The sequence below is a fragment of the Saccopteryx bilineata genome, chromosome 4 (genome assembly GCF_036850765.1).
Source record: "Saccopteryx bilineata isolate mSacBil1 chromosome 4, mSacBil1_pri_phased_curated, whole genome shotgun sequence".
NCBI lineage: Eukaryota > Metazoa > Chordata > Mammalia > Chiroptera > Emballonuridae > Saccopteryx > Saccopteryx bilineata.
The window spans coordinates 84,277,849-84,300,307 of record NC_089493.1 but is presented as its reverse complement, the minus strand read 5'-3'; positions in this window follow the sequence as shown (position 1 = coordinate 84,300,307).

Genomic DNA, 22,459 nt, shown 5'->3' with positions numbered 1-22,459 from the left:
TTTTGAAGAAAATATTGAGAGCTTACAACTATGAAGAAAGGTAGGTTTAAAACTCAGAAGAAAAATGACTTCTGGAAAAATGGCAAGAAATGAAAAAGTACCAACGAGCCACATACCAATGTGCCAAGAACAGTTTGGTCATTTTAGAGGACTTGTATACATAGATCTACTTCTTGAGTACTCACAAATTTAAATATGAGTGTCTCTGTGTGTGCATATATGTTTGAACATTTGTGTGTGTGCTTACAAATATGAATGAAAAGATTAAAAGGACATACAAGAAAAATGCCCTAAGATTTTTTGTCCCTTTTCTAAATGAATTCAAAAGCTGTGTCAACCATATTCTTACTAACATAAAGAAAACTTGATTTGTGATTCTATTAGATAGATTATTCAGTGTGAAGGTTATACTTCAAATGTCTCCTATTATACCTTATTTCTAATCCAACTCTTAAAAAACGTTTATCAAACCTTTGCCAGGGCAGATATGAGTCTCACTGACTCCACTCCAAATGTGAGAGTTTGTCCAGTCTGCCCACGATGTTGAGGGAGCAGTATGAATATCTTGGTAGCTATTATTCATGAGTCTGTCATCATTCTGAACTTTTGTATTTAAAGGAACATAATAAAATAATTTCCACCAATGTTGACCAAGCAATAGACATGGCTTCTCTAGCTGATTAAATGAATATTAAAATTCAATAAAGCTCTTCTGCTAAGGTAGTATCTAATTTTTCTATTTCAAGGTGATAGTTTTATGAATATAAGCAGTAGGTTAACACTAACTTCATCATCACTTTTTCTGTTCAACAAAAATCAAGTTAATTAATTTATTTTATTGTGTAGGAATACATTTTCATTATTACAAAAATTAGAAAACACAGGTAAGTAAAAAGAATATAATTAAAAGTTTCTATAACTTTCTACCCATTTTAGTAGAGAATGTATATTCTCTCTTTTCATCTAAGGAAAATATATATCTATATGTGTACACATAGCCTTTTAAAATGCAATAGCTAACATAAAAATTAAATGAAAAATCCTCTGGGTAGCTAAACCACAGCTAAACCACTCTGGATTTTATAGCAATATAAGTTAAAGGGTGCAGCCAAGAGTCCCCATGGGTGCCCTGAATCACAAGGGTATAGCCATGATATGGAGGGGGATGTGGTAACATTTATCAGCAACAATATCTGTATTTTCATGGATTCTAGAAATAAACATAATACTTGTCACTACTTAATAGGTTAAATTAGTATTATAATATATTGACACCATACTTGTATACAAGACTTGCTTCAGGGTATAACTAAATTCAGTATCGAATAGCAGGCTAATAAAAACTGTAGCAGAAACAGTTTTATGACCCTCCATTGAGTTGGGTTTCGCATTATATTATCTTATTGCAGACATCTAAATTAAAGGTTAACAAACAGTATTTACTGGGTTGTCTGAATGAATATACAGTGCACGAATACATGCTTCTTACAATTTTTTATCAGTTTTGATACTACACATGCTTTTGCTCTGGGTTAATACAGGACTGTAAGTTGATGATGACTCTTGACTGACTCTTCTCAGTAATATAAAAGAGCACATTTTGTTAGGCTTCCTCCAATTAAGTGCATATCTACCATTAAAGCAATCTGTCATCATTTTAACAATGTCATTGACATCTATGCGAAACTCACAGGGGCTTTGTTCTTCTTTCAATATTAGTAGCACCTACATTTATATAGAAAGCTTGAAATACAAAAACAAATTTAAGAAGCTTTCAACTCTAAGCTATACAAATATTTTAAGTGGGTTACACAGAAAGTATGACATTACTAAGAAAGAAAAGCTCACAGAAATTATATAGTCATCAAAATGGATCAACAGTATAAAATATAAATTACTTTTCTTTATAATGCAGAAATTAAGAAATAATGGTTTGTTGTACAACTAAATATATGTGAGTTAATAAAAATAATTTAAATTATTGGGCTGCTGAATGTAAAAATTGGCATATAAATTTTATGATTGTTATACACAATTATTATTAGTCTAGAAATATTTTGGAAAACTTTTAATGTAGAAAAAGATAATGTGTGCATAATAAAAAGATAAAGTTTATTAGAAAATTTAGATGGTAGTAACCTAATTTTAAACTGCCAAAATACATCTTAGTGACTACTGTGGCTACAGTAAATAGGTTAAGATTCAATTAATAATAATTGCTAGGAGAAAGTTTTAAATTTACAAAATAAAGTGATGGTTCTGGTTTAAGAAAAGTATCTCTTTCTATGCTCACACAAAAGTAAAGGCTATAGTAGAAATATAAATTATAAACTGAAATATATTTCTTTACTCTTGCAAATACATTATATTACCTAAATATATTGTATTAATATTATCTAATATTTTCAATATGTGTAAAAGTTCTCTCAGTTTAACAAAATTTTCCTCATTAATAATTAGGTTATAAATAAAATATTAAATAAAATCAGTAGAACCATTGTAATCATTTTTCAGATCATCTAAATCTTTTTCTGCACTTGACTTGCTCTCTCTTGCAGTGTCTCTTAGAATACTGTTTACTAAACATTATAATTAATTCGAGTCATGTCTTCTCTCCCCTTTTTATTTTACTGATATTTGGGAAATAGGGGAAGGAAGAGAAAGAGAGAAACATTGACTTATTGTTTGACTTATTTATGTTTTCCTTGCTTATTTCTTATATGTGCCCTGACTGGGGAGTGAACCTGTGACCTTGGCATATCAGGATGATGCTTTAACCAACTTAGCTACCCTGCCAAGGCCTTATTTTCTCCTTTAATATTAAGACTATAAATTCTTTAAAGTAAAGATTGATATTTTTTCTCTCCAAATCTTTTACAGAGATTTGCCTAGCACCTTTCATATTACAAACACTAAATATAAATAAATTCCCTGCAATTATCTTCAATATAACATGTCCATAATCAATTGACTATCTTCACTTCAATAGGTCTCCCTCTACAAGATTGCTCTTCTCAGTCAAGTTCCCATCCACATAGCCTTGCAAGCAAAAGGAAGGAAGGAAGGAAGGAAGGAAGGAAGGAAGGAAGGAAGGAAGGAAGGAAGGAAGGAAGGAAGGAAGGAAGGGAGGGAGGGAGGGAGGGAGGGAGGGAGGGAGGGAGGGAGGGAGGGAGGTGGGGAGGAAAGAAAAAGAAAGAAAGAAAGAAACAAACAAACAAACAGTGGAGTTATTCTTGATTATTGTCTAGTTTATGCCCTGTTACCTCAAAGTTAGTCAAACTTCTATCTCACCCTAAAAACCCTGACATTTCTCTAATCTGGCTTCCCTCATTTATCCCCACTGTCACGATTTCTTGCTAGGCCCTCTCTTTCTTCACACACATCCAATTTGTTCATTTATTCAATTAATACTTGGAAGATATTCGAGCTCTATTTCTTCAATCCAAATCACCTCTGTGGTACTAAGGTCACTTTTGTTTAGTCCATTCAGACTATTTCTTAAATTTGCTCCATTGAAGAATTTCTGCAATATCCTTTATCTCTAATTTCTACTTAAAGTTTTGTCTTTCTTTGCTAGTTATCCCCCTCAGCAGTGACTTCCCAGTAATTTGTGGTAGAAACAAAATTCTTAATGTTGCTTAAAAGGTAAAGGCATGGTATTCACATATATTAATTAAGCATAAACAGTTTAAATTTGGGAATAAATTACTACATAAAAGGACTAATCTGTTTTAGATTTAAAGGAATTTCAACAAGATCGAATTTGTGATATTTTTTTCAGTATGAGTTCATAAGACACAGTGATGAATGTCTGGAAAGCCTTTTCTCTATATGGTGAGGGGTCTTAAATTCAAGTGAGGTAAAATATTTTACTTCATCCTCTATACAAAATCTTTCCTCCTAAAATCATCACCTTAGCAAAGAAAAATATTGTCATGAGGGTGAGTTATTAGTGTAGCACACTGAGTTAACTGTTTCCAAGGTTCTTTTATGTTAATCTGGACAATCAAGGCATGTAAGACAAATAAGTACATCTTTCAAAAAGTTATTGAATGTATTGGGGTGACATTGGTTAATAAAATTATACAGGTTTCAAGTATACAATTCTAAGTGCCTTTTCTTAAAGAAAGATATAGTGCTTGACACCAGAAATGTTACCCTAAAATCCTAATGATAAATAAATTCCCAAATCATTAATTTTTTCAACATACATTTCCTAAGCTCTGACTTGGTGCAAGACAATGGACCAGACTTGACCCATTGCTCACTCTTGATTCTCTCTGTCTCACCAGAGAAAAGAATTAGGTTTTCAAACAAGAATAAAGGCAACCAACATAGGACATTTAGTGATTATTTTAACATTATACAGGGCTCAGGTGGTGATTCCTGGATAAGAAAATAGTTGTAATAGAAATAGCATACGGTTTGGAAACAGAAAACCACAATCTAAACCATGTGTCAGATCACACTATTTGAACTTTTTAAAATCATTTAAACTCTCCAGCCTTAAGTTTCTTCATTTAGTAAGCATTAAGTATTTTATTAAGTGAGCATTAAGGTAGATAATCATAGTTAGTACTTACTAAGTATTCCAAATCTGTATGACATTCTGCACAAAGGTTGCATTAATCCTCACAACAATCGTGGAAGGCAGGCACTGGCATCATGGTTTTAGGGAGCAGGAATCAGAAGCACAGAGAGGAGGGGGAGACACCAGAGGTCAATAGTAAGTAAGCAGAGGAACCTAGATGTAAACCAAGGTGGCTTGACTTTAGAGTTAACACCCTTTATCACATACCATGATACCTACTTCATTAGATCATTATGAGGAGTAAATAAGGTATTTTTGAAACTATGCTATATAAATAACATATTACATAAATTTTTATTATCTCGTTGCAATTATTAGTTTATTGCTAATCTACTATGTCATAGTTCTAATGTGCTTCAGAAATAGCTACAAACTTGCTTGTTTTCATGACCCAGAGAAGGGGGAGAGTTCCTCTTATATCTTTCTTGGCTAAATGAAAAAAGGGTAGAAGAAAGAAAGGAAACACTGTTACTATTCTACAGGCATTTCCACATAATATCTTATTGAATCCCAAACAACACTCCTATGACTTAGATACCTTTATGCTACAATATAGATAAGGAATCTGAGATTGAGGGAAATGAGAAATTGTCTAAATTTCAAATTCACAGTAGGATGGAATTTAAACTCGAATTTATCTGATTCAAGAGCAGGTTCTCTTCACTATATCATATTGCCTTATGAGATAGCAGGGGATGTGTCCCCCTTATATTTATGTAAAAATCCACCTCAGTATATCTGACACTTACTAAAATAAATGGCTGAACATATGAACACTGGTGACCAAAGAAGATGTCCTTATCTAGGGTTAAATATGGGTCTCATCTTCATACATAATGTTTCTGAAACAATGGAATCTTATACCCCACTAGAATAATCGTTAAATTCTAAAACCTTGTGAAAATGGCTACAGAAAAAGAACTATGTTAAGCTGAATGCATTTATTAATCTATCTGAAGGCAAGAGATACACAATATAACTACATGAGATATTTTGATGACTTAAAATCAGTACTTTTCTTATCTTTATATTAAAGCTTTTATCTAGAAACTAGCTTCAGTTATAATATTTAAAGTCACTTAATTGAGAAGTAAAAATTTAAATATACATATATTGCTTTTACTGTTATAAGACCACTTAGACAGCTTTATTAGGTTGTTTTTGTTAATTCACTGACTTTGAACTCAAACAAGTGGGTTTGCTTTCTCTCTCTCTCTCTCTCTCTCTCTCTCTCTCTCTCTCTCTTGCAAGAGGGGAGGACAGACAGGGACAACCAGTCAGGAAGGGAGAAAGATGAGAAGCATCAATTCATAGTTGTGGCACCTTGGTAGTTCACTGATTGCTTTCTTATATGTGCTTTGACCAGAGACGCTCCAGCTGAGCCAGTGACCCCTAGCTCAAGCCAGCAACCTTGCGCTCAAGCCAGCAACCTTGGGCTCAAGCCAGCAACCATAGATCATATATGATCCCGTGCTCAAGCTGATGAGCCCACGCTCAAGCCAAATGAGTCTGTGCTCAAGCCAGAAACCTTGAGGCTTCAAACTTGGGTGCTCAGCATCCCAGGTTGACGCTCTATCCACTGCACTACCACCTGGTCAGGCACAAGTGGGTGTTCTGATTTTAATTTTAAATAAAATTTTTCTTCCCATTTAAGCAGTTTGTAGCTCCCAATTTGCACAACCATTTATTCATTCATTTCCATATTTAACAATAATTTTTGAATATCTGATTTGGGTTAACCCCTCTTACAGAGGTTTAAAAGATGTAAAAGAACGTAGGAGGCCCAGTCCCTGACTTCTAAGTGTCACAGCCAGTCTTGGAAGTTGAGTAGGAGGAGAAGAGAATTATGTAAACAATCAACATTAGAAATTAAATATTTTCATTTTCATTAGAAATTAAATATTAAACCTGAAATACAGGTTTCTATGTGAGCAGGTAAACCTGGGGACCTAACTTAGTCTAAGGAGTTAATTAAGCTCTCTGGAAATAGGAACATGGGCTCAAAAATGAATAGAATAAGGCTTATAGTATGAGGGAAAAGGCATGGAGGAGGTGGCACTCCAGAGAGAATAAACAAATTGTACATACTCTGGTTTCCCACAGTGGCCTTGATCCTATTTGATACCATTCATTAGGCCCTATGTCTTAAAGAATAATCTTTAACTTCAGAAAAGGTATTTTATAGATTTCAGTTGAATTATCATTGTGTATACAAAACCCATGCCTGAACAGCATTCTGAACTTTGATTCTACAATATATGGTCTTTAAACTATGATTGAGCATTACTGTCAATACTAAGTGATTTATGATCACTTTTAGATAATCAGGCATCATGTTATATTGATTGACTTGCCAAGTATTTGATTGCACCAGATATTATGCCTACTGTAAATAATTATTTTTCCTGTGAGCTTAAGGGTCTTCATATTGATGTAATTAAAACTGCAGTGACATTTGAAGTGCATCACCCAAAGCACCCTAAGATGACCATATATATATATGGCCATGTTATCAATAAATATTTCATTATCTTCATAGACAAAATAGTAAAAATTTTCCTGTTCACTAATAGTACATGAACATCAAATGCAGGAGCAAATGCTTATTCAATATTTAAATTTAGGAGTTCTCATTGCTATTTATCTGTTTATTAAGTAAACATTTTCATTTAACTGAGAATTCTATGTCAATAGCATGCTTTATAATGAGATTGTTTGTTACCCCCAGCCTTCAACAGCACTGATTAAATCCCTCACTATACTCGCTGAGTTGATATTTTTAATCTACTGCCTTCGTACGTCATACAGTGTGATTTATAAAAAGCAAATTAAAGAAGAGCACCATTGTTGCTAATTTAGTCCTATAGATGTCCTTCATGTGTAAAGCTCCCTGACATTGTAGATGTCCCACAAAGGATAAGGAAAGTATTAGGCACAGCAAGGGAGACCTTCATCTCCCTGAAATCCAAGCCAGACTCAGCCTCCATGCCACCCTAGAAAAAGTGAGTAACTAGTAGTTAAGATATTGCTATACTTTATTAGATTATTAAACTCATTTTAAAATTACCAGCTTTTTCATATACATATATTTGTCAACTCATTAACGTTGGGTAATCCTCATTCTATTTAGGAAATTATAGTTTAAAATGATTAAATAATGGTGGTGTAGAACTCGAACCCAAACAAATGATCCAAAGTCTGCAATAATAATCTACACACTATTACCTCCCAGATGTTAAAAGGAACAGGAAAAAAAATAATGAAAGGTTATTTGATTTTCAAAAATAAGTAACCAAAACCAAAATAAAACATAATAAGCTCCTCAAATACCATCTTGAGTCTTTTAGATTCTGACTACTCCATCTATATTTCAATAGATTTTAGAAAAGAAAGAAAGAAAAAGGAAACACAGACAGTAACTTTGAAAGAGTCCCTTTTACTACTGCTTACTAAAACTCTAGCAGTGAAAAAATATTTGCATCATAACATTATGGAAATATTGTAAACTCATCAGAAGGTTGTTTTATTGAAGAAGCAGCTTTTTCAAAGTAAATAAATGAAAGAACAGATGTACAATAAAAAGAAACTACATACTTTATTCCTGTTCTGATTGCCCACATGGTCTGCTACAAAACACATAACTACTTCCTGTTCTGGTTACCCCTGAGAATACCACTAAACATTATTATATCCAGTGGCTATCTTTAATGTAGAGAATGAATACTTTATTCAACAATAAGCATTTGAAGATTTCTGTCCTGAACTCATAACACCTTTTGCCTCAGTATTTGTGACTATGTCCCTGGCTGGTTGGCTCAGTGGTAGAATGTCAGCTCAGCATGTGGATGTCCTGGGTTTGATGCCCGGTCAGGGCACTTAGGAGAAGCAACCGTCTGCTTCTTCACCCCTTCCCCTCCCCCTTCTCTATCTCTCTGTCTTTCCCTTTTTCCTCCTGAAGCCATGGCTCATTGGTTTAAGTGCATTGCCCCAGGTGCTGAGGATGGTTCTGGGAGCCTCCACCTCAAGCACTGAGAATAGCTTGGTTGAGAGCATGACCCCAAATGGGCCAAGCATAGGCCCCAAACAGGGGTTGCTGGGTGGATCCCTGTTAGGGTACATGTGGGAATCTGCCTCTCTGTCTCCCTTCCTCTCACTTGGAAAAAAAATTGTAACTAAGCTCAATACTAATTCCTAATGCATACAACATTAATTTCCAACTATTTTTCATATCTTCAAGGTTTATTTTCATGCCTCTGGGAAGCAATTGTGATTATCTCTACAAATAAGGAAACAGAGTTATAGGTCGAAGTAACTCACTTAAGTGAACAGACTTGCAGAGAAGATAGCAGCTTAAAAATCATTAACTACCTTAGTCTACTTTGAAATTGTCATTGAAATGACTACCCATGTATAAAAAGAAAAAGCCCATATCAGCACTGGAAACTGCCCATGGAGATATGTCACCTGTCAGAATTCCTAAATTGTGTTACTACAGACATTACTAGAATGAAGAATGGTCAACTCAGTCCACAATTACTATAGAGATTCTGAAAAGAAAGTGGATAGAATACCAGCAGATTCACAAACACCTCCAAACTTGTTTGGGTCAGGACAACTGATACCTTTAGGATGTAAATCCCTTCATCTGAATATCTAAAGTAGAATTAAACATAGAATCATATTTTCTCAGACAAAATCCATTCAATATCCAAATATTAACATAGATCCCTCCCGCCTAATAAGAATAACAAAACAACAACAACAGAAAACCCCACAAAACCACTCTTGGCCTATAAAAATGTGCTCATGTTCTGAAAAGTGGGTCCAGGTGAAGGGGTAAGATATATGTTATCATTTCAACAGAGCAATTGCAAAATGATGGGAGTCGTGGCAGAGATCTTGGAGGCCATGTTTTAACCTCACTACATCCAGCCTCAGGAGGAAACAGTGTGTTCATTCTTGGTTGGACACAGCAGAAGAAAAAGGTAAAAATCAGGCTGTCCTTGGGTTTTTTTTTTTCTCATAATACTTTTTATTCTTCATGTGCTTAATTTTAGAAAAAATTACATATGTAATAATTCTTTTTTTTTTTAAAAAATAAATTTTTATTTTAATGGGGTGACGTCAATAAATCAGGGTACATACATTCAAAGAAAACATTTCCCGGTTATCTTGTCATTTAGTTCTGTTGCATACCCATCACCCGAAGAGAGATCCTCCTCTGCCACCCTCCATCCAGTTCTCTCTGTACCCCTCCCCCTCCCCCTCTCTCTCCTTCCCTCCCCCCACCCCCACCCCTGTAACCACCACACTCCCGTCCATGCCTCTTAGTCTTGCTTCTATGTCCCACCAATTTATGGAATCCTGCAGTTCCTGTTTTTTTTTCTGATTCGCCCATTTCACCCCACACAATGCTACCAAGACTCCACCATTCCACTGCAAGTGATCCGATGTCATCATTTCTCCTAGCTGAATAGTATACCATGGTGTATATATGCCCCATCTTCTTCATCCAGTCCTCTATTATTTTTTACAGTGATTAAAAGCCTTTAAGCCAACTCTTGGCCAATACATCAAGAATCCCTAAAAGAGTAGTGTCCTTAACACCTTGGGTTTTTTTTTTTAACTCTCTTTTTAACATTAACTCTCTATTACAAAATGGAGCAATAGCTATAGAGTTTTTAGGGGAAAAAAATTATGACACTAAGCCAAGTAGCAAAAGAGTACATTGCCAGAAATATTATAAGAACAATAAAAAAACATTGCCAGCCTTTCCAGGCGGTGGCACAGTGGATAGAGCGTCCAACCAGGATGCAGAGGACCCAGGTTTGAGACCCCGAGGTCGCCAGCTTGAGCGTGGGCTCATCTGGTTTGAGCAAAGCTCACCAGCTTGGACTCAAGGTCGCTGGCTTGAGCAAGATGTTACTTGGTCTGCTGTAGCCCCATGGTCAAGGCACATATGAGAAACCAATCAATGAACAACTAAGGTGTCGCAACAAAAAACTAATAATTGATGCTTCTCATCTCTCTTTGTTCCTGTCTGTCTATCCCTCTCTCTGACTCACTCTCTGACTCTAAAAAAATAAAAAAAATAAAAAAAATAGACATTGCCAAAAACACATTGCTCAGAAACCTACTACCAACATTCTTCAGCCAATGGAGAGATGGATCTAACACACTTGAATACTTGAGCCATATTATTTTGAATACTGGTAATAATAAAAAATATTAGTAGATCATAATGTTTGACCTCCTACATTTACATAAAATTTAATGTAAATGTCTTAAATAGAAAAAATATATATATTCTAAAAAGTAATAAGATGGATTTTTAAAAGTTGAATTAAAATACTACAATAAGCCAGAAATTTCAATAAGGGGGAGAGAAAGAAACTAAAAGAAGTACAAGTATCTAAATACATAATTTTCTTGGAGTCACTAGAAATTGCTTCATTTTTACTTTAATGATTAGAAAAATATTTATATTAAAGAACACTAGTATATCTTCCTTCCATGTTTCAAAGGACCAAAAGGATAAGAAAATTATATTACTTGAATATTAAAAAAATAAAAAAGAAACAAAGACTGCCCTGGTCAGGTTGCTCAGTGAACAGAGCATCATCTTGTTACGACTAGACGGCAGGTTCTATCCCTGGTCAGGGCACCTACTAGAAGCAATCAATGAGTGCACAACTAAATGGCACAACTAAGTGAAAAAACGAGTTGATGCTTCTTTCTCTCTCTCTCTCTCTCTCTTTCTCTCCCCCTTTCTCTCTCTCTCTCTCTCTCTCTCTCTCTCTCTCTCTCAAATAAATGGGAAAAACAAAACAAAACTTTGAGTTGTAGGTTGAAAAAGAAATCAACGCTTAAATAATGGGTTATATATAAGTTAATAAAAATTAAAAAGAAGTATACATAAATCAGATAATTTAGATAGAGAGATGCCATATATATTTAAATGTTTTTAAAATGTAAGAAAAGAAAAACTAAGAAAATGCATTACTAACAGACAAAGATACGAAGAACATCTATTAAATAGCAAACAACAATAGAAAATAATATGTAAAATGAACATAAAAAGGATTCTTAAAAAATTTAAATAAAAAATATGATAAATCTACACAAATATAAAGAGAGAACAGAGTAATTAAGAATGTGTTGAAACTTAAAAAATATTATATGTAAAATCATGCCTCTATTTTGAAAAAAAATAAATGATATGTTCAATTTTTTGAGGAAACATATATTACCAATATTGATTCATTAAAAAGTACATAATCCTTCAAAAAGAAATCTTTGTAAATTAGCAAGGCATTATATTCAAATATTTCTTCATTTGTTGATATATTTACAGATTGGGCTGTTCAAACTTTCAAAAAAAATAAATGATTCTAATATTATATAAGCAATTCCAACAGCTAGCAATAGAGACAAATATTCACAATTGACTTTTATATAGTTAGCATAATAAAATTGTGGCAAAAATTGTACATTAAAAGAACAAAAGCTGAGAGCTAAAATTAAGCTTATCTCTGAATATATATAAATCATGTATTTGTGTGATACAGAAATATATATGTATATATACATTTTCTATCTCTAAATTTATTTTATTCTATTGGTTTATTTATTTTATGCAATTGTAATACTCATATAATATATTTGTAAAAAAAAAACTTTGGCTGGAATTTTTATAGATCTTCCTGTGAATTTATCAATTATTGGTGTGAAGAGTAATATCTTTATATGTCAAGTTCTCCCATACAAAAGCATGACCTACCTTTTGCATTTTCTAAGCTTTTTGCACCCTTTTATATAGTTTTATTTTTTGCAGAAATTTCAGGAATGCTTTGTTTAAATATGAAATAATTTAGTTTTTGTTTATATATTGAATGGAACCTTATATATACTTTGTTAAAATTTTTGGTTACTTATTATTGACTTTTTATTAATTATTGTCAGAAGTCAGTCTTAAATCTGGACTCAGTCTTTTCATCAGCATCAGAAAAATATTTTTTACATGAGTAAAAACTATAAAAATTCATAAAGGCATAATTCTGATCTATGGCCAGACAAATGACATTAGAATCTGAAAATAAAATAAACATTTATCAGTCACAGATTGATAATTTTTTTGAAGTATTATTAAAGGATGTAATTTAAACAAAAGAATAATGGATTCAGGAGGAAACAGCAATAATGACCATAAACATTTTTTAGAAAAGTCAGAATTAAGTTTAACTAACTGGTATGGTTCCATATCAAAAGAAACCATGGATGCTGGATGCATGATGACTAAATGCAATCTGTGTTACTACATTAGATACTGGACTGGGAAAAGAATAGCTATAGAGGACATTATTGGAACAGTCAGTACCATCTGAATGGTGATACTGTATCAATGTTGATTTGCTGATACTGATGGTTATAACAGTAGTGTGAGAGAGTGTCCTGTTTGAAGAAGTGCACACTGAAATATTTAGGGATAATAGAGCACTATTCCAATACTTCAGCAAGAAAAGCGCGCGAGCGTGCGAGCGTGTGTGTATGGTGTGTATATGTGCATATATGACTGATATAGTAAAAAAGAAACAAAAAAAAAACAAGATTAACCACTAGATTCTGGGTGAAAAGTTTGTGGAAGTTTTTTTGTGCAATTATTGCAATATTTCTGTAAGTTTAAAATTATTTAAAAGTAAGTTAAGATATTTAAGGGCAGCTAATGTAGAAACATAATATGTAACTTTCAAACCCAGAAGGAAAAAAATAATTAAACAAAAGGCAGAAAAATAAACAGAAAGAGAAAGAGCAAATCTAGATATTAAAAAATACCAAATAAAAGATGAATGAAAACCCCAAACATATCTGTAATTAATATATAATGAACCTCTTCTTTTAAAAAGAGAGACTCTACTTTAGCTATTATAAAATACGCAAACTGCTATGAAAGCTACTTAAAGGACAAATTTGACATAGAGAAATTGTAACTAAAGAAATGGAAAAGTAAGTATTTTTATTTTATAATTTAAAAGTTAATGTAGTAATACTAATCTCATGCAACATAAATTTAAAGCATATGTATTAAAAGAGACTAAAGGAATTTTATGTTCATAAGTGAGATAACATATTGAGAAGATATAATACCCATAAATCTTTTGCACCTAAAATCTATCTTTAAATATGCAAAATATATTTGCGTAAGATAGCAGAACAAGAGGAGACACATTAACACATATATAATGTTGGTGGGAGACTTTAGCAATACAAGAAGAAAAAAATCTACAGATAGTTGAAAAATATTCAACACACCTTTAAAAATGATTTGAAACATACATTTTAATTGACAAATTCTAGATAATACACTAGATGAGTCCAGTAGTTTGCCTACTGAGTACATCATGAGTAAAAGGCATTTATCTGTAGAATGCAATAAAGGAGAACCTAAAAATGTAAATAATACATGCAATTTCTTATGATATAAAATTATATAACATCAAAGAATGTACTATATGTTAACATTTATTTATAATGGTAAAAATGACAGGTGGTAAACTAAAAGTCAAAAGGAATGTTCTTGACTTAATAAAAGTTATGAGTCAAAACCCATAGTAATCTCTTAGTGGTGAAACATTACAACTTTTCCATTTAGAGTTAGAAATGAGATAGGGATGTTTCAATCACTGCTCTCATTACATTCTTATTTATACAACTATAAACTAGATGTTCTAACCTACAAATATGATAAGAAAAAGAAATGAGATAAAATATTAGAAAGGAAGAGATGAGACTGCTGTTATGTATAAAATATGCAATTACCTACCTAGAACTACTAATAGTTCAAATCATGAATTACTAAAACTAATATGTAGCAAGGTGACTGGATATAAGATTAACATATAAAATCAAATGGCTTGCCAATGTACCAATGTGAAAGAAGAAAGTTAACCAAACAAAAGCAAACCAAAGCAGAAATGCACTGTGATGACAGTGGTGGCACAGGGGGTTTCAAAAACTGTATTACTGAATGTCAAAGGCAACAGGAAAAAAATAATAACATGGTTCCCAAGACCATAACAACAAAATGATTACAATATTTTTAAGAAAAAAAAATGTTTCCTTAAGAAAACTTAGTAAAGTCACTGTTGAGTCAACAGTTAATACTGTTTTTGTACTGTTATTAATTTTCATAAGAATACATTTATCTATAAGGTTTGTAGCTTTTAAACAACCATATGTTTATTAAAATTAGAAGAATTTTTATCTTCTACTACAGTCAGAAACTTAAAGAAAAATGAATTAATTTTTGAAAAATTATTTTAGCCCCTTGAAATTTAGTTGAAAGTTGATTTCTATTTTTTAGAGAAAAATCCATCTTACTGATCTTATATCATCTTTATAATAAGGAGCTTCTGTTATGAACTAAATGTTAATGTTCTGTTCAAAGTCATATGTTGAAATCCTAACCCCAAAGTAGAGGTCCTGAAGTGGGTCCTTTGAGGTAATTAGGTCATGAAGGGGGAGATCTCATGTGTGACATTAATGCCTCAAACAGAGACCTCAAAGAGTTCTCTTGTTTTTCTTTTTTTATTAATTGTTAAAAAAATTTATAGTTTTATTTAGAGAATTAAATTTAATGAGATGATATTGATCAATAAGAGTACATAGGTTTCAGGTAAACATTTCTATAGCATTTGAACTGTTGATTGTGTTGTATACCATCACCCAAAGTCACATCATTTCTATCACCATATATTTGTTCCTCTTTTCTCCCCTCTCTCCAACCTCCTGCCCTCCAACTCACAACCCCAGGAAATCACTTCATTTTATCTTGCTTTTCTACCATTTGAGGGTATATTCAGAAGATGACCACTTTCTATGAATCGGGAAGTAGGTCCTGATCAGATATCAAGTCTGACTATGCTTTGATCTTGGACTTTCCAGCCCCCAAAACTGTGAGAATTAAATATTTGTTCTTGAAGCACCCCCAGTCTACAATAATTTTGTTATAGCTACCTGAACATGCTAAGAGAGTGTCCACATCTTTCTTTCCAACCATCAATAACCAATTTGAATATATAACACAAATTCCACTCATAAAGTAATGAAAGTTATAAAGTACTTGAGAATATGTAAAACTTTTATAGAGAAAACTATATATTTTTACTGAAGAACATACAAGATGACTAAGGAAAAATAACACGGCCATTGAGATAAATATTTTGTATTGTAAAGAGGTAGTTTTTCTCTAATTCAATCTATAAATTCAAGACATTCTGAAACAATATTGTGTGTGTTATACATAGAAAAACAATAACTGGATATAAACTAGAATAAAATATGGTGATTCAGGAAGACTTTAATCCTACCTTTAGTAATTTATTTTTATATAGATAGGAGGTATTCAGGTATTGAGTATGTAATTAACAACTAATTTAAAAATGACTTGAAAAGTATTTTCTCCACTGTTAAGAGCATTTCTCTCTGAGCATTTTTATTTTCCTATTTTTTATTCATCCTTTTCTTTTTTCATAAATTTTAAACATTAATTTGATAAAAAAAATAATTATAGCCTGACCAGGCAGTGGCGCAGTGGATAGAGCGTTGGACTGGGATGCCGAGGACCCAGGTTCGAGACCCCGAGGTCCCCAGCTTGAGCACAGGTTCATCTGGTTTGAGCAAAAAGCTCACCAGCTTGGACCCAGGGTCGCTGGCTCGAGCAAGGGGTTACTCGGTCTGCTGAAGGCCTGCGGTCAAGGAACATATGAGAAAGCAATCAATGAACAACTTAGGTGTTGCAAATGCGCAATGAAAAACTAATGATTGATGCTTCTCATCTCTCCGTTCCTGTCTGTCTGTCCCTGTCTATCCCTCTCTCTGACTCTCTCTCTGTCTCTGTAAAAAAAAATAAATAAATAAAAAATAATAATAATTATATATATTATTTTTAAATAGATCACATTATCAAAGTGGAAGCCCAGACTCTTCAGCCAGAATGCCATAAGATTACATAATATAATTCAGTCTACAAAAAAATATAGCCATAATAGGTGTTTCTTTTTTTTCTTTTTTCAATAATTCACTTTTAGGTCTCCAAAGGGGAAACATAAGTTTACTAACCAAAAATTTATAGTCCAGCTCTGTGCCTCAAGTATCATCTTTTCACAAAGTCCTGTGGATATTCTTGCCAGAGATTCATGGGTTGTGCCAGGGAGCATTTAAAGACGATAAGGACCTCTGACTTTACATTCACAAGAGCACTGGAGCCTAGAAACTCACAGAAAAGTCAGCATGTGTTTATAGAAACTCAGGTTTTAATTAGCTAATGCCCCACACTCAGTAAGGACAGTAATAATCTTTATCATTGTTTTCACATTGTGTTCAGAGGTACATATGAAACAGAGCAGCCAAACCAACCCGGGCAATTAATAGTGGGATTAAGATCATAGACATAGTCACATCACTGAAGACAATAAGAAAAATACTGGCTGTGTCAAATATACCCAGGTACAGCACTTCCACCAGTATGGCAAATAATAATAGATCAAAATCAAATTTATAGATGGTAAATTTTTTGTATATATTTTAAAGATTTTATTTATTCACTTTTAGAGGGGGAGAGAGAGAGAGAGAGAGAGAGAGAGAGAGAGAGAAGGGGAAGAGGGAGCAGGAAGTATCAACTCCCATATGTGCCTTGAACAGGCAAGCCCAGGGTTTTGAACAGGTGACCTCAGCGTTCCAGGTCAACACTTTATCTACTGTGCCATCACAGGTCGGGCTAGATGGTAAATGTTTAATAGTTTCAGTGCATACTTATGTTAAACAGACTTTTTGAAAAGCATATTTCTGAGTCATTTCAAAAATTATTGTGGTAATATCTCAGTATATCTAATAAAAAAAAGTTATGTCCAAAACAGGTCAAACATAAAAAGTATTAATTATATATGGAAATCTATTAATAATATTACAAAAACTTCATTTGAACTTTTCAAAATATTGAGTAAAACTTTGAAATGCTTCAAAATAAGTTCTCTTTATAAAATTCGACTTTCTGAAGTATTTAGTTGTTAAAGAAAAACACAGTCCTTTAGGAATTGTATAGTATTTAAAATACTATTATTTGTTTCTCTTTGTTCCTTTGTGTATACACTTATTTCAGAATTGTGGGCATTGGTTATTCTTCCTGAAAAGATTTTTATAGATAATCCAGGGAAGTGGTGATAGTGGAGAGAAACTTGGTCTTTTTTCCATAAGAATGACATTTTTTTAAATCTAGAGAAAAAAAACAGATAAAATTCCTACCTTACCTGATACAATATGAGGAGTTTCCATGGACAGATACTTTATCAAATGAGGTTTGTTCAAGAAAAACCAAGAACAACGATGGAACCTGAGAGAGAAGCTCCTGGTAATTCTATTGGACAACAAGTCATGCTTAAATACTAATTTCTATCAAAATCTTGTCTAGAAATAGATATTTTTTAAAATCACTTTCTTCTGGCAGCTATACAACCAGTGAGGCAAATGTATTTAAAATTTGAAATGGGACGTTATTGGTAAGACTATACCTAAGATGTGGGCTTTGTTGTAAACAACAAACAATGCTTAACAGGGAGAAAAAATAAATTGTACTTTTATAGTTGCTAGACCTGCTTGAGGCAGACATTCTAACAACTTTGCACCAGAATGTCTATAAACACAAAATAAAACAATAATCATTATACCAACACCTGAATCAACCCTAAGGGAAATTATTGTTAGCTTATAGAAAAACTTTACCTTGAAGAAAGACTGAAAAAAATAAGGAAAGCCCACCCGATGTGAAAAAAAAAGTGTAAGAAAGCTTCCTTTATCAATATCTTCTGGCTCCACTATTCTGTAACTTTCAGAATTATGGAGCCTTTAAGCCCTGGCCAGTTGGCTCAGTGGTAGAGCATCGGCCCAGCATGTGAATGTCCTGGGTTCAATTTCCTATCAGGGCAAGTAGGAGAAGTGCTCTCTGCTTCTCCACCCCTGCCCCTCTCACTTCTCTCTCTCTCTTTCTCTTTCTCTTTCTCTCTCTCCCTCCCTCCCTCCTGCAGGCATGGCTTGATTGGAGCGAGTTGACCCAGGGTGTTGAGGATGGCTCCATAGACTCCACCTCAGGTACTAAGAAGAGCCCAGCATTGAAGCAACACCCCAGATTGCCCCTAGTGGGCTTCTGGGGTGGACCCCAGTGGAGGTGTATGTGAGTGTCTGTCTGCCTCCCCTCCTCTCACATAACTTAAATAAATAAATAAATAAATAAATAAATAAATAAGGAACCCCTTCTTTGACTGAATCTATGTTGCTCTGTGATAAACAAAGTAGATTTTCATCTTCTCACTGTCAGCTGTGCATCTCACAGTGAAGTATGGAGAAAGAAGCTCATACTTGTTGAGTAACTGGATGAATTATTCTTTACATTTTTATTCAGACCTAGAAAAACATAGAAGTTGGCAAAAGACTGGCTTTGATTCAATGTTTCTGTAAGGGTTAGCCCCAATCAAAAAAGATTTACAGCTAGAGGACAAGAGCAAAGAGGAAAAGAGACAGCAAGTATTAGAGATATGGAAATGGGATGAGGCAGTGTCCTGCGCTGGCCTGTGGAGGCACACCGGAGAAACAGCCACCAGACCCTGGATCCTAGGAACTGTGCTCTGAGCTTTGAACCAGCCCACTCACTTGCCCTACCATTGAAAAGAAGTTTTTACCTGCACCCTAGTCGTTAGTCCATAGAACCAAAGAACAGCCCTATACTTTGGGGTTTGACAAATAACGAAAACAAAAGAGGGCTTCTTTTTACCATGGATAAGAAAAATAAAAGAAAACCAACAACATAAGCCTATGAAAAATACAATCATGGTAAAGGAATTGTCACCCTGAAAACCCAGTTTAGTTGTCTTCTGAAAAGAATCTCATATAAAAAACAAAAGAAACTTGGAAAAAAGGCTTCTAGCAACTTCAATAGAATACAGAAGTACAAGACATGGGAATAAAAAGCCACAAGAAAATAACAAGCAGAGACAAAAGAACAGGACAAGATGCAAAACGATGTTATGTGACAAGTAAAGGAGTTGCAACAATAGAATTATAAGCCACAATGGAGGTGAGAGATTGGATCAAGATGGTGAGCTCTGTCTTGTGAGTCCCTTCTCCCCTGTCACAAATTTCATGAAATAATACACACAAGAAAGATTTGTCTTCAAATAATTGATTTATAACAGTGCACGGGGAAAATCTATGTAAGATGGAAAAAAGACTGTGTTAGATTTATGAAAAAATAAAGCTGAAGAAAATTATAACTAAAAATGTGTGGAAATAGCTCACTATGAAGTAAATTTTGTTTGAGGGAAAGGATTTCAAAAGCAATAGTTAGTGGACACAAGAAGCCCTGTGATTTTCATTAAGGAGAAAGTTGTGTTTGTAGAAGCTAAACAATTGATAGCAATCCCCACCCAAACCATCCTTCAATGAGACCCATTATTTACACTTTTATAAGTAAAATATAGCAGAGGGTAGAAGCACTAAAGGTAGAGCACTCACCCAGGTAGGCAAGTTCTCCCAGGAGAGATGGAGAAAACCTCTATGTTGCCCAAAACTTTTGGACCATTGCAAATGGAAATACAACCCATCCTGCCCACTCAGTCATCTGAGGCAGGTGGCTATAAAAGCCAATCAACACGGATTCTCCCATTCAAAGGTAATTAGATTATAAACGATCAAACCATTTGCTATTCCTATTTGAGAACTAATACCATTAATGAAAGAAACTTACAACCAAAAAACAAACAAAACAAAAACCTAGAAGTTACATTAAAAACACACACACACATAAAATGTTAATAAGGCAAACAATGTAAATTGGTCATAATTATCTTGATAATTTTAGAGAAATTCAAGGCTGTATCCATGAAAAATAAAAATCAACAGATAATTTTAAAACAAGGCTTTATTATAAAACACCTAAGATAGAACAATGCTATAATTAATGCCCACGTTCCTCTCACCCACCTTCAACAATTACTAGCAATTCATGACAGCTCATATTTCATCTATACTCCCACTTATCCCCCCACACCAAGTTATTTTAAAATCGCACATGTGATACAATTTCACCCATATATAGTAAAAACGTTTGTTAATTAAAATTTTAATCAGCAAAATAAAAAAATCTGTGGATTGGCCTCTGAGACACAGCCAAAGGTAAAACTGAGTAGCCTGGGAGATGGAACTAAGAAATTCCCCAAGAGCAGAGATAAAGAGAGCATATCATTGTATAGAAGCAGAACTTAGGACAAGGATTCACAGACAAGTAATTTATTAAAGGAAAAGTTCAAGTAATGTCTAACCCCCTTCAGTTTCACAGAATACTCTGCAAAAAATGGCACCAGAGTTTTTTTTCACCTTGAGGCAAAAGAACTGGGCTTTCATATCACCACGTTTGTTGGCATTGGCTACTGGCTGCTTCCAAAGCAAAGTGCCCAAGGAAAGTTCTCCAAAGAAGGTGACAAGTGAATTGTCAGCAGTAGATTAGGTAGCAATTGGGGGATGTGCTCAACAAACCAAAGTGATACTTGTAATCTTGGATGGGTTGGGGAGGTGGGCATTAATAGCACCAGCGTCTGATGGAAAATGCAGTCAATAAATTAAGTGACATGGAGAATAGAGAACTTTCAATATTTTCTGATAGAAGTCACACATAGAAATTGAATAAGAAAAAGGATAAAATAAAGCAATTTTAAAAAGTGAGGTTCTTCTGATAAAAAAGATCCACCAATTTTCAAGCAGGATGAATGTAAAAAAAATCATAATTAGATATTGTTTTTCTAAAATCTTAAGAATATCATAGAAAATTCTAAAAGTTTCCAGAGCAGGAAGCAGTCTAGCTATTATGGTGGAGGTTAATTTTATGATTAATTCTCACTGAAAAGGCCACCAGGAGGGACAGTCATACACAGGCGTGAATGAGCAGAAGAAATGACAGATTTACTACCTTTTAAAGTTATATGTGTGTTGCTGCACCCAGTATAGTGAGTTCAGTACATTGAATAATACTAAGCTATATACCAATATGTCTCACATAAAGGAAAAGATGGCAGCCACCATGATTTGGGTTGGTTCCTCAAACTCTTATGCTTCATGAAGTCTCACTCTTCATAGGGCACTTTGTCAAAGGCCTCCTGGCTAGTGCAGCCCTGTAGGACTAATGAAAATCAGAGCAGCTGCTCTAAACAACTGTTGATTGCTCAGTATCTTTTCTGTCGTTCATTGCTACAGCTCTGTATCTATATCCTGAAGCCCCATCAACTTTGCTTATGGTAATGAACAAGTATAAAATCTGATTATGAGATGCAGTCCATTAATCAGACTAGCACTGATTCAATACATCTACAAAGGGAAAAAAATCATATCAGAGTCAGACATATTACTTATAACATTGGATGTTAAAATACAATGGAGTAATAACTTCAGAATCATAAAGGGCAATGAGTTAACCTCTAACTTATGTGCTACAAACCATCACTTGAGTGTGAGGTCTAAGTAAAAGTAATGTTAAAGCATTCAAAATTTGGAAAAGATGTGAACTACGAGGAGCAGTAGGAAGAGGAGAGAAGTAGAAGTGTATAGATTTCTCTTTTCCTCTTTGGGGAAAGTTGTGTATACTAGTTCAATTTAGACATTAATAGAAAAATGTAAATGTAAAAGTATGTTTTAAGATGTAAGAGTAACTACTACAAGAGTAGGAAAAAATGTGTGACTGTCAATCAATAGGAAGGAAGAACTAAAATAACAAGTTCAATCATCCCAATAAAGACAGGAAAGGAAAACAAAGAACAAAAAGCAGAACAA